The 12,004-nt window shown below is 33.6% G+C and overlaps 1 protein-coding gene across 2 annotated transcripts in view; it reads right to left on the bottom strand.

Annotated features, from left to right (window-relative positions):
- Nucleotides 1–12,004, bottom strand: part of LOC114249514 (uncharacterized) — a 60,747-nt gene that overhangs the window by 12,180 nt on the left and 36,563 nt on the right. The gene's annotated exons all lie outside the window — the stretch shown is intronic.

Raw genomic sequence — 12,004 nt, 5'->3', positions numbered from 1 at the left:
TACAACGTAAATGCGCCACCCACCTTGAGATATAAACTCTAAGGTCTCAAGTATAGTTACAACGGCTGCCCTACCCTTCAAACCGAAACGCATTCACGCTTCACGGCAGAAATAGGCAGAGTGGTGGTACCTACCCGCGCGGACTCACAAGGGGTCCTACCACCAGTCACAAGAGGTCCTACCACCAGTAATTCAGAAAGAATAAAACTTGTTATATTTTTTCGGAATAATTAGTTGCATGTATTGCACACTCTGGTCCATAAGCTACCAGTTCATTCGTTGATCCATTGATATATAAAATCACGAACCAGACGGTCGTATTCATTATGACCGACACACCCCGTTCGTGTTATTTACTATGATAAAAATATCACATGTATTATACCAAGGTCATAAACTGTCTGTACGAAATTGCAACCAAATCAGTTCAGCAATTTTTTTCGTGATTAAGCTTTCGTGACTTTATTATGATATTGGTTTTAGTACATACTAGCTGACCCGACAGACTTCGTAGTGCCTCAATCGATAAATAAAAGACTTAAACTTTTGTATAAAATAATCTTAAAACAAACAAAAGGAATCCGTCCGACGGAGGACACATCAAAGGAAAAACAAAATTGTTATTTTTATTTAATTCCCAGCCTTTTCGTATTTATCTTTATATAATTACCTTTTAAACCTTCTATGGACTTCCACAAATAATTCAAGACCAAAATTAGCCAAATCGGAAAAGCCGTTCTCGAGTTATAGCGAGACTAACGAACAGCAATTCATTTTTATATATATAGAAGATTATAGTATATTATGTATTTCTACAACTTCCACTTAAGATTAACATGAAAATAGTATGAAAATTCAATGCCAGTTATGCCTACAAAATGTAAAAGTGATAAAGGCAATTTAACCATTCTAATTTCGGGAAGTGTCTCCCAATTTTCCGGCCATTATCTACTCGAGTGGATCACATTCCTCTTCGCTTCTCTTTGATTTGCGGAAATAACGAGTAACTCCGTTTGTTACATTGAATTAACCGAAGCGGTTCATCGCCCGTGTAAAGAAAAATTGTATATCAAACAAATTTGTGCTCTATAGCTTATGACCATAAAGCTATTATTCCATGATAGTAACAAATTATATCTGTGATGTATTTATGGACTGTTTGCAAAGTTAATTCTCGAACCTTTCGCTTATACAGGATGTCCTCAGACGGAAATTGCAAGATATCCCTTCACTTATTTGCAGCCCACTGCGTTGATATTGCGTAACTTTTCTTTAACTTTGTTTTGTATGTTATTTTACTTAGTATTTAAAAGATCGAAACAGCAAACATTAAAAAAATATAATAAATAATTATACTACGCATAGATGCGAATGCGTTTTCTAAGATTTAACTATACTCGACTACTGCGGGAAGTAGTCGAAATTCGACTATAATTAATTGCAATTGTAAGTTTGTACACTATTATGCTTGTGTTTTATACTTCTATAATCACAAATTTCACCAAGGCTACACTATAAAAAAATATTAATAAAGACAAACAATATTTAATCTATTCTCAATTTGAGAACAGACGCCAAGAACAAAAGTTTGACAATAAATAGGATGCATGCTTGTGTGCGTCAAATACATGGTATGTAGTGTGTGTAATGTTTTCTTTATTGATTTTATGTATCTTTTATGCATTATTATAAAAAAATATTAGCATTGTGCACTTCTTCTCTATATTCTCTATAAGTGTGGAAAATTTCATACTCCTCCGTCCGCGCAATTTTTGTAAAAAGGGATACAAAGTTTTTGCTTCACGTATTAATATATAGATACTGTGACCAACTCTTAACGATGTCGTGACGAAATTCACATATTAAGATGCAATAGAAATACATTTGTATTTTTGTATTGGAAATGAAAATGTGCTGACTATTCGCATTGAAATTCAGTTTAAGTGACGCTATCTTTGTAAACGTGGTTGGTTCTTTAGTTCCAATGTTTTGCTGCTTTCGATATTCCTATCTGATAATGTGCTTGGATTTGGTTTCATTGAAGTGTGCTCAAGTGTGTCCACTTTAAAAGTTCATTGACATTTTGAATTACCAAAATGTCAATGATCAGCTGAATTGAACGCTTGCCAGACTTCGAAAACTGTTTCTATTACCATCTTCTGTATATTAATACGTGAAGCAAAAACTTTGTATCCCTTTTTACGAAAATTGTGCGAACGGAGGAGTATGAAATTTTCCACACTTATAGAGAATATAGAGAAGAAGCGCACAATTCTAATATCTTTTTAAAATAATGCATAAAAGATACATAAAATTAATAAAGAAAAGATTACACACACTACATACCATGTATTTGACGCACACACGCATGCATACTATTTATAATCAAACTTTTGCTCTTGACGTTTGTTGTCAAATTGAGAATAGATTAAATATTGTTTGTCTTTGTTAATATTTTTTATAGTGTAGTCTTGGCGAAATTTTAGATTATAGAAGTATAAAATACAATCATAATAGTGTACAAACTTACAATTCCAATTAATTATAGTCGAATTTCGACTACTGCGGGACCTCTAGTTTTATTAGATTTATCTGTACTAGTCTATACTAGTAGTATTATAAAGAGGTAAGATTTGTTTGTTTGTTTGTATTGAATAGGCTCCGAAACTACTGAACCGATTTGAAAAATTATTTCACTGTTTGGAAGCTACACTATTCCCGAGTGACATAGGCTATAATCTTTTTTGAAAAAAATTAGGGATCTTTACTAAAACTCCAATAACGTAACGCAAGGTGTAAAAAAATTACCTAAAATATTCTTTACATCGCGTGCCCTGCGAAGACTATTGATGATAGAATAAAATAATGTACTACGACTTTGTTGAACACATTATTATTTACAAAAATGCAGCAATAAGTGTTGTTTTATTTAAAAAAATTAAAACAACGTAAAATATCGTTGAAATTTTTGTTAAAGACCCGAGCGGAGCCGGAGCGGGCCGCTAGTATAACTATAAAACTATGTAGACAAAATAGTGATTTGTACATCTTTAAATACTTTTAGCCTGGGTGACAATAGTATAAATAAGTATAATCGTTCGAATCTGAACCCAGAAGATGGGTAATGACATCCTTGAATTACTTTGTCGCATCCATAGAGTTACTATAGGTACTTATTAACTCCATGGTCGCATCACTCTTGTCAGAGCGGTCGTGGTTATTAGTCAGTATCATTCCTGTGGGCAATTGTTATGCGCTTTACTAGCAATAGCCACTTCTCATGGTTTCTGGTGAGCTTAGTACGCTCATGTAGTTACATAACCTCCAATTTGATTTACATTATTATTTTACTTTTGAATGATATCTTTGAATAGCTGATAATAAAATTATCGCATTCGTGATCATTATTTTTTCTTAACGGGCACCGTTTATCAAGCGTGTTTATTGTTTACTTTTTTAATTTCAACCTTAACGTTTTGCATTACGTCACAATTTATTTTAACGAGTACCTAAACCTCAACGTCCACGCCGTGTGTTTTTCAAAACTTCTTCAGATGAAGATGGTAGCGTGGAAGAGATCGCTGTATTTTTTTCCTACTTAAGCTGATAGCCTTGAGAGAATATTTCGGCTTCACTCTAGCATGTAGGTGAGCTCTCGGGGCTCAAACCGGAAGTGTTGCTAACACTGGCCCTAGCAAGAGCATTGCTTCGCAGAATGTACCACCCGATTGGAGACGCAAACCACTGAGAAGATGCGGCGAGAAACTCAGTGAGCTGTATCTATAGGGATCACTGACAATAATGATCGTCTATACTACAAATTATACTTGGTGTCTTGAATAATTTTCAATGCTAATTACGTTTTGGTGTGCGATAAATTATCAAACATAAACATAAAAACATAAAAACAAATCAAACATAAAAACATACATAAAAAAATATGTTTTTTAATATTACACTCTTCGTCGACAATAAAACATCATATAATATTCGTGACGTCGTAAAGTAAATAAACAAAGACATGTTTAACAGTGAACAGCTATACGAAAGAATATTTAAACTGATATTAAAAAAACTCAACCTAAAATTGGGATTTAAACAATCTGACACTTCGGTTCTAATTTTGAATCTTGTATACACAATCTTAATGTTACTTGTTCTATTGTTACGAAAACAAAACAATATAAAAAAAATTAAAATTCAACTAAAAAAGGAAAAATAAATAATTTAGTTAAAAAAAAAAAAAAACGCTTTTATAGAAAATCCAACCAATAAATAGGAAATAAATTTTAATAAATTTGAATTAAAAATAGTATTTTTAGTTTGAATTAAAAAAGATTTTATTGTAAAAAACGCAGACACTCCGGGTCTTAGGAAAACAAAAAATCGCTAATCCTCATTATCCTAGTAAGGATAACGGATCAAACTGTATAAATTATTGAATTGTCATCGGTCCTTACAAGAAGAACTTACTTACAAGCACATCTACAAAAGCATAAAGAATACAATTAAAACAATTTAATGGAATGTGCTCATAGGCGTAATATGACGTCTATGAATGTGCTATGAAAAATAAGAGTTGACCTAAAGGTTGTATGTCGTTTTGAAGTCGTCATGGCCTAAATGATAAGACGTCCGTATTCGTATCTAGCAACGCACCGGTGTTCGAATCCCGCAGGCGGTTACCAATTTTTCTAATGAAATATGTACTTAACAAATGTTCACGATTGGCTTCCACGGTGAAGGAATAACATCGTGTAATAAAAATCAAACCCGCAAAATTTTAATTTGCGTAATACTGGTGGTAGGACAACTCACATGAGGAGTTCGCACGGGAAGGTACTACGAACCTCCCTATTTCTGCCGTGAAGAAGTAATGCGTTTCGGCTTGAAGGGTGGGGCAGCCGTTGTAACTATACTGAGACCTTAGAACTGATATCTCAAGGTGGGTGGCGCATTTGCGTTGTAAATGTCTATGGGCTCCAGTAACCACTTAACACCAGGTGGGCTGTGAGTTCGTCCACTCATCTAAGCAATAAAAAAAATACATGTTCAAAGTTCCGTTACATACAACAACTAAAGAAAATATTTTAACCCTTCAGAAGGTTTCGCAACATCTTGTGCACTCGTGGAACGATGATCGTAATTTGTCATGTGACTCAACACTGAAACTCAGAGCACGTTTGACCTATTTGTAAAAAGTAATAATTTGTTATTTCTTGTTGTCTATTTGCAACGTGGTAGTGACGTAAAATTTCTAAGAGTATCTCGGAAACTAAAGCTAAGTCTCCATAAAACGAGTACATACAAAAATTTTTTTATAATCAGAAACAAATCACACACGATCATTTGGTACCAAACTAGGATCAAGTACGAATCTAAGGACAAACAAAAGGCCATTGTTGATTTGCCATTTTTTTTTGCACCTACTGTCAAGAATAGTTTGTCTAGCACATGAAAAAGTCGTTAATGCGAACTGACGCGGAACCTATTAAGAAAGTAAGATCGTTTCTTCTGATTGATACCACGACTGATCGTAAACACTTTCACGTAAAATTGGCTGATTGCAACTTGGAATTGAAGCAAATAATGATGCAACTGTATCCTGAATGCAATTTTAATTGGCTTATATCGTAATTAAAAATTCAATCGGTTTTCATGATATCATGTTAAAAAATTGTCGACTACCTTTGGGCAGGAGCTCAGAAACTCTGTTTCACTATATAAGGCTTGAACTTGGTTTTGTGTGTGTATATTGCATACACACACAAAACCATACATTGTAATTGTACAATAGAAGCATATGGTATCATCGAATCGTGGGCCTAAAATATGGGTAAGGAAACCCTAGCATGACTATTTGTTAGCTAATATAGTTTAAAGTTATCAGGTATATCTAAACGCGTGATATGCTTTTAAATTAATGTCCGATGATTTAGCCTACTTAGTACTAAGTGGTTAACGTTGCTCATGATCAATAAGGAATGTCAGGGGAAAACCAAGATTCTTAAGCCTTGGAGAAGTATCTGTCATGGAATTGGAACCCGTGGGTGGGTAGCTCATTTGGGGGCTAAATAGTACATGTCCAAAACAACCACTTCAAGCACAGTGATTGTGATGTAGTAAAAAGGAGATGAGAAGACTTCTTTTCTTTTTTATATTTTATGTCTAATAGCGCTTAACAAAAATAGGGCGATTAAAAAAAGTCAACCCTGAAATTAAATATTTAAAACCAAATTACAGCTACCTGCTAAAATATGTTTGATGTACAGTACAAAAACCCCAAATATATAATTTGTAATAAGAAAACAATCTCTCAGATGATCTTGTAAATTTATTTTCTGTGCCACAAATAAACAGCGGAATAAGATGTTACGTAAAATTAATTAGATGAGGAAAATTTGTAAAAACATTAAACAAGGCATATAATTGCATGTTTCTTCAATGAATTTGCCTCTCGTGAAACTGTAATTAATGTCTACTTTAAAAGATCGTAATCAGAGCAGGAATTTATACAAACAGCGTTACGAAAGTCGGTAATGCATGGAATAGAAAAACTGTATCATAAAATTTATTAAAAATTAATTATTTAAGAAAGTTAATATGTTAGTCGAATTCGTTTGATTCCAATTTAAGCAGTAAATCCGAGGCCATGAGGCTTCAGACCCTGGAGAATGCCACCTGTCGATGCCCATATCGTGGTTGGAGAACTCCGTATTGAAGTCGGGGTGCAGTTGAAGTACCTCCGCCTCATTCTGAACAGTCGTTGGACCTTCCGTGCTCACTTTCAAACCTGGTCCCTCGTTTGTCGGGGGTGGCCGGCGCGTTAAGCTGGTTTCTGCCCAACGTCAGAGGGCCTGACCAGATGACGCGCCGTCTCTCTAGAGGGGTGGTGTGATCAATGGCCCGCCGTTTTGTTATTCGACAGCAGGATACCAGTTTTGGTTGACTTTCTAACAAGCTTTTTAGAATTGATAAAATACTATAACATTTTATCACATAATCGATATTGAAAGTTAGTATAATTGCATACCAACATATTTTGTACTAGGTACGTGGACAAGAACTGAAAATCGGTATGCCTACCAACAAATTGGTATATCGAATACCCTGGTATCCTCGACAAGTATAGAAACGCTGTGTACTTGCGCTTTGAAAAATTGAGTACGCGAGATAGAATAATGGCCCGTATGTATGTAGTTGCCCGGCCGGAGCTATTTTCATATAATAATAATAATAATTGCATTTATTTACTCCACAATACAAATACAAAAAAAAATTAATTAATATGACATGAAAATTCTAATTCTAAACAATATTACAATATAATTATACTAACACAGTGGAGATAAAAAGGCAGCGGTCAGCTTTATGATAGCTGAAACTATCGCTGTTATTCTGCCGCTACCGGTAATATTAATCTATAAAATTAAATCTAATAATAACTAAACTTAATATTTAAAATTATGTGGCATAATCTACAGAATCCCTGCCTTTGCTGTTTAAGTAAAATATCAAGAGTAGCGACGACAAACTCTCCGACGGGACAGCCCTATTTGCATTATCTGATTCAATTGAGTACGGCACTACACGACTATACCAGTCGACGGAATGACGGTGCTCCATCACAGTCCCGTTACGTTGTTTGTTTGCCGACACCTCAGTGTATCGATGTTTCACGATGTGAGAACGTTTGTGACGTTACAAAAGGGATGGGACTAAAAGGAGTTTTGCCTTAGACTATTTCAACCTATACTAAATAATAAAAAAAAAAAACAATTTAAAATACCTGATAAATTGTGAATACTTTATTTATTTATTGCTTAGATTGCTTTGCATTGCTTAGACGAGCTCACGGCCATTTTGTTTTTTTTGTATTATTGCGTCTGGAAGCTGCCATGACTTATAATTTCGATGAAATGGCAGCTCCGAGACGCACTTTGCGTTTCCTTAAAACCGCGACTGATTTTAAGGCAAATACGATTTTTCGAATTATTAGGTATATATTATTTGTTATTGCCCCCCAACGAGCATACGGCCCACCTGATGGGGAGTGGTTACCGTCACTCATGGACTTCAGCAATGCCAGGGGCAGAGCCGCTGCCTACCGCAAATCTTATGCTGCTATCTTACCTTATCTTATCTTACGACTAACAAACCATTATTTCTCGGGTATGGTTATAATGTACACTAAATAAATACATATAATAATTTAAATTAATTGAATACCATTCGGTTTAAGCACACTTATTATAAATTGAATTGAATCTCCTATTTCGAGTTACACGCAGAGGTATAATTTTAAATTCAACAAGGACAAGTGGGAATTTGACGAGTTTAAAGAGCGCTTCGCTTCTAAAACATGCCGGCAAAAACAAAAGTGTTCAGAGGAAAATACTTAAATCATTATTACTCTCGCACAAACATTACACAGATGTTGTGTTTTGTAGAGCGTTACGTGAATAAACAAATCAAAATTCGAGAAGTGGAATTACAGTCATTATTAACCAGTATTGTCATAACAGAAACTTAAAGATTATTATTATTAATACTAATAAGTAATAGAGTTCATGAGTAGAATATCTATCTATATATATAAAAACGAATTGCTGTTCGTTAGTCTCGCTAAAACTCGACAACGGCTAGACCCATTTGGGTAATTTTGGTCTTGAATTATTTGTGGAAGTCCAGAGAAGGTTTAAAAGGTAGGTAAATATGAAAATGCTCGGAATTAAATAAAAATAACAATTTTGTTTTTCCTTTGATGTGTCCCCCATCGGACGGAATCCTTTTGTTTGCTTTAAGTTTATTTTATACAAAACTTTACGTCTTTTATTTATCGATTGAGGTACTACAAAGTCTGCCGGGTCAGCTAGTACAGAATAAATTCAAGGTGGGTGGTCGCATATTCGTTGTTGATGTATATGGGCTCTAGTTATAGTTAAACACGTCATGAGCCGTGAGCTCATCTACTCATCTTAGCAATTAAAAAATTTATATTATTATATATCGTCGACTTAGGTGCGGAAATAACAGAATTTCAACGAACTTGTGCAGTTCTGTTAAGGTAATAAGTTTAATGAAAAACTAATTTAAAATGGACTATGTCAAACTTGTTTCACCAAACTATTAGTACGTTTAAAAGTGGGCTTAGGTGTACTTTTAAAGTGGGATTAAGTGTACAATTTACTTTTTTTGTGTACTTTTAAAAGAGGATTACATTGATTGTTACACATTGTTGATTGTGTGATCGTTAAACAAAAGATTAGCTTGTATATCTATATTACTGTTTTTATTATTTAAATATGGTATTTGTGGATCTGTTTTACTGGATATTATAAAGGATTGTTACTTGTTAAATGCCCAACAGAGCTCGCATGAAGTAACATTGCAACTTTGAATAAATTGCAGTTTTATTATGGTGTTATGTATTTGAAAACTTTTTTTTAATTTTAGCTGACTTATTTTAAACGGTTCATGCATTTCCCCGCGACGGACGATGATCGCATAGAAAAATCTAGAGAAAAAAGTTTGTGTGTGTATTTTGTTTTATTTTCCTAAAATAAAATTATACTAGTGCGATTAACCTCGCTTTTTCTTTCTGCATAGTTGAAATACTTTCCTGAAGCAAATTGCTTGATTAATGCGCATTGTAAGCAAACAAATATAACAAGTTAAATTTTTGGTGAATCTTTTAGTTATGTGGTATTTCTGAAAATAATATGCAAATGAATTATAACAATAACAAACATTAACATTGTTTTGTTTAGTCTTACATTATCAGTAATTTACTTCTAAGATGAAGACTAATGATGATGGATGGCATCTTTTAGATTGTAATTTCTATCTGTTTCGAACATCATTTAATATGAAATGATGGGTACATTTATACAGAATTAAAAAATAAATAAAAATTCCTACCGTCGTCTTATGGAATGTTATAGTATTGTAAATAGTATGGCATTTCGTTTCATTTTAAATATAATAAATAAAATTCAATTATCAAATTTTAATTTTCAATACAGAAAAAATTATGCAAAAATTTTTAAACTTTCGTAATTACAATGTCTAATGGTTAGCCGAAAACCAAAATCTTATCTAGGTAACTAGGTAATTAATTCTAAGAAAATACATAAGGGCATACATCCGAGATGCTAATTTTTAGAATAATAAATAATAGTTTAAAAAAACTAACAAAATACGCTTTTATAGAAAATCTAACTAAAAAATAGAAAATAAATTTAAATGAATTTGAATTAAAAATAGTGTAAGAAATAATGATTTTATTGTATAAAAGCGTTGGGTGCTTTTCAGGACATTATCCAAATAACTCTTCTACTCATATAATATGTTCATAAAATATTTATAACTACTGATACGATGCACTCCACGCTTTTTTTACAATAAAATCATTTTTTCTTACACTATTTTTAATTCAAATTTATTTAAATTTATTTTCTATTTTATAGTTGGAATTTCTATAAAAGCGTATTTTGTTAGTTTTTTTAAAATATTTTTTATTTTTCATTTCTTAGATGAATTTCAATTTTTTCAATATATTTTTATTTATTTTTTATTTTTAAATATTGAATTGTCATCGGTCTTTAATAAATATACCAAATTTCGAGTTAATCCGACGTTTTGAAGGGGGGTCAAAATTATGTTCAAACATTCCGTTACAAACATACATACGTCTGAAACTAATAAAAGCGTATATAAAAACAATGCATTAGTTAAATGAAACGCACGGCGGTCGAAACGCGAACCTGAAAGTCGAAAGTGATCGCGTGCGTGCAAACACTCGGAACGAAACCGCCAACCAGTAAAAGTAAACTTCCTAAACAATCCTTAATAATACTATCGTATTGTAGTGTGATATACGCGATAGTAATAACTAACAATCTATACTAATATTATAAAGCTGAAGAGTTTGTTTGTTTGAACGCGTTAATCTCAGGAACAACTGGTCCGATTTGAAAAATTATTTCAGTGTTAGATAGCCCATTTATCGAGGAAGGCTATAGACTATATAACATAACGCTAAGACCAACACAAGCGGAGCACCGATAAAGAATGTTTCAAAATCGGAGTTTTTTTCCCTTTTGAGAGCTTCCGCAGCGTGCGCTACAGAAACGATTAAAGTTTCGCTAAAATAATGTACGACAGAATTGTTCCCCTTTAAAAGATCTAAAAAAAAGTCCGTGACAGCATATGTCTATATGTTAAGGTTGGCTCACTATAACGTTTTTTAAGCTGACCAATTTTTTTCTAAAATAAAGCATTATTTGTGAACTATCCCACGCGGACGAAGTTGCGGGCAAAAGCTAGTAAATAATAACTGGGAACAAATCAAGCACGGTCGTCCCGCCCCAAATTAGGATTCCCTGTTTTATGAATGCCTGACATACATACTTGTATACGTTTAAATATATAGATAGTTAACATCCAGATAAAGAGCAAAAAAAGTTGTTCATCAGAAGAACGCTTGCTCGAACAGTCAAGGCCGCTAATTAATGTACCTCCGAGTCAATAAATCAGTCTCATAGTACATGTTAGAAACGATAAATTGTCCGTTTGTAAATCAGCGAATAGTTTGACGTATTTTTTTATTGTTCCTGTATGCAGACGCGCATGGTGTCCCTCGTGGACGTCATCTGTGACGTCATCAATGCCACGGCCAAATCCTGGCCACTGCCTCCTGTTGAGTACTCTCCGCGAACCTCGTTTTAAGAAATTTCATTCCAAACACAAATGGCGACAGAAAAGCCACCTGAAAACGCACTATGAATAATTTCTTGTTCTCAATTTTAATTTTACGTCAATGCGAATAAATCATTCGATGGTCGTACCTCCTGATGAAGGTACGGGACCGGCCTAGGGACGAACCCCTCTGCACGGGCAAAAGAGTATAAATAGAAGATTTATGAACTGTGTTTAGACAGCAAAGAATGTAATTCAAATACGCATGTACCTATATGCGATTATCTTTAGCGTATTTTCAGTT

The sequence above is a fragment of the Bombyx mandarina genome, chromosome 07 (genome assembly GCF_030267445.1).
Source record: "Bombyx mandarina strain Sakado chromosome 07, ASM3026744v2".
In the NCBI taxonomy this organism is placed as follows: domain Eukaryota; kingdom Metazoa; phylum Arthropoda; class Insecta; order Lepidoptera; family Bombycidae; genus Bombyx; species Bombyx mandarina.
This window is presented reverse-complemented; position numbering and strand designations above follow the sequence as displayed.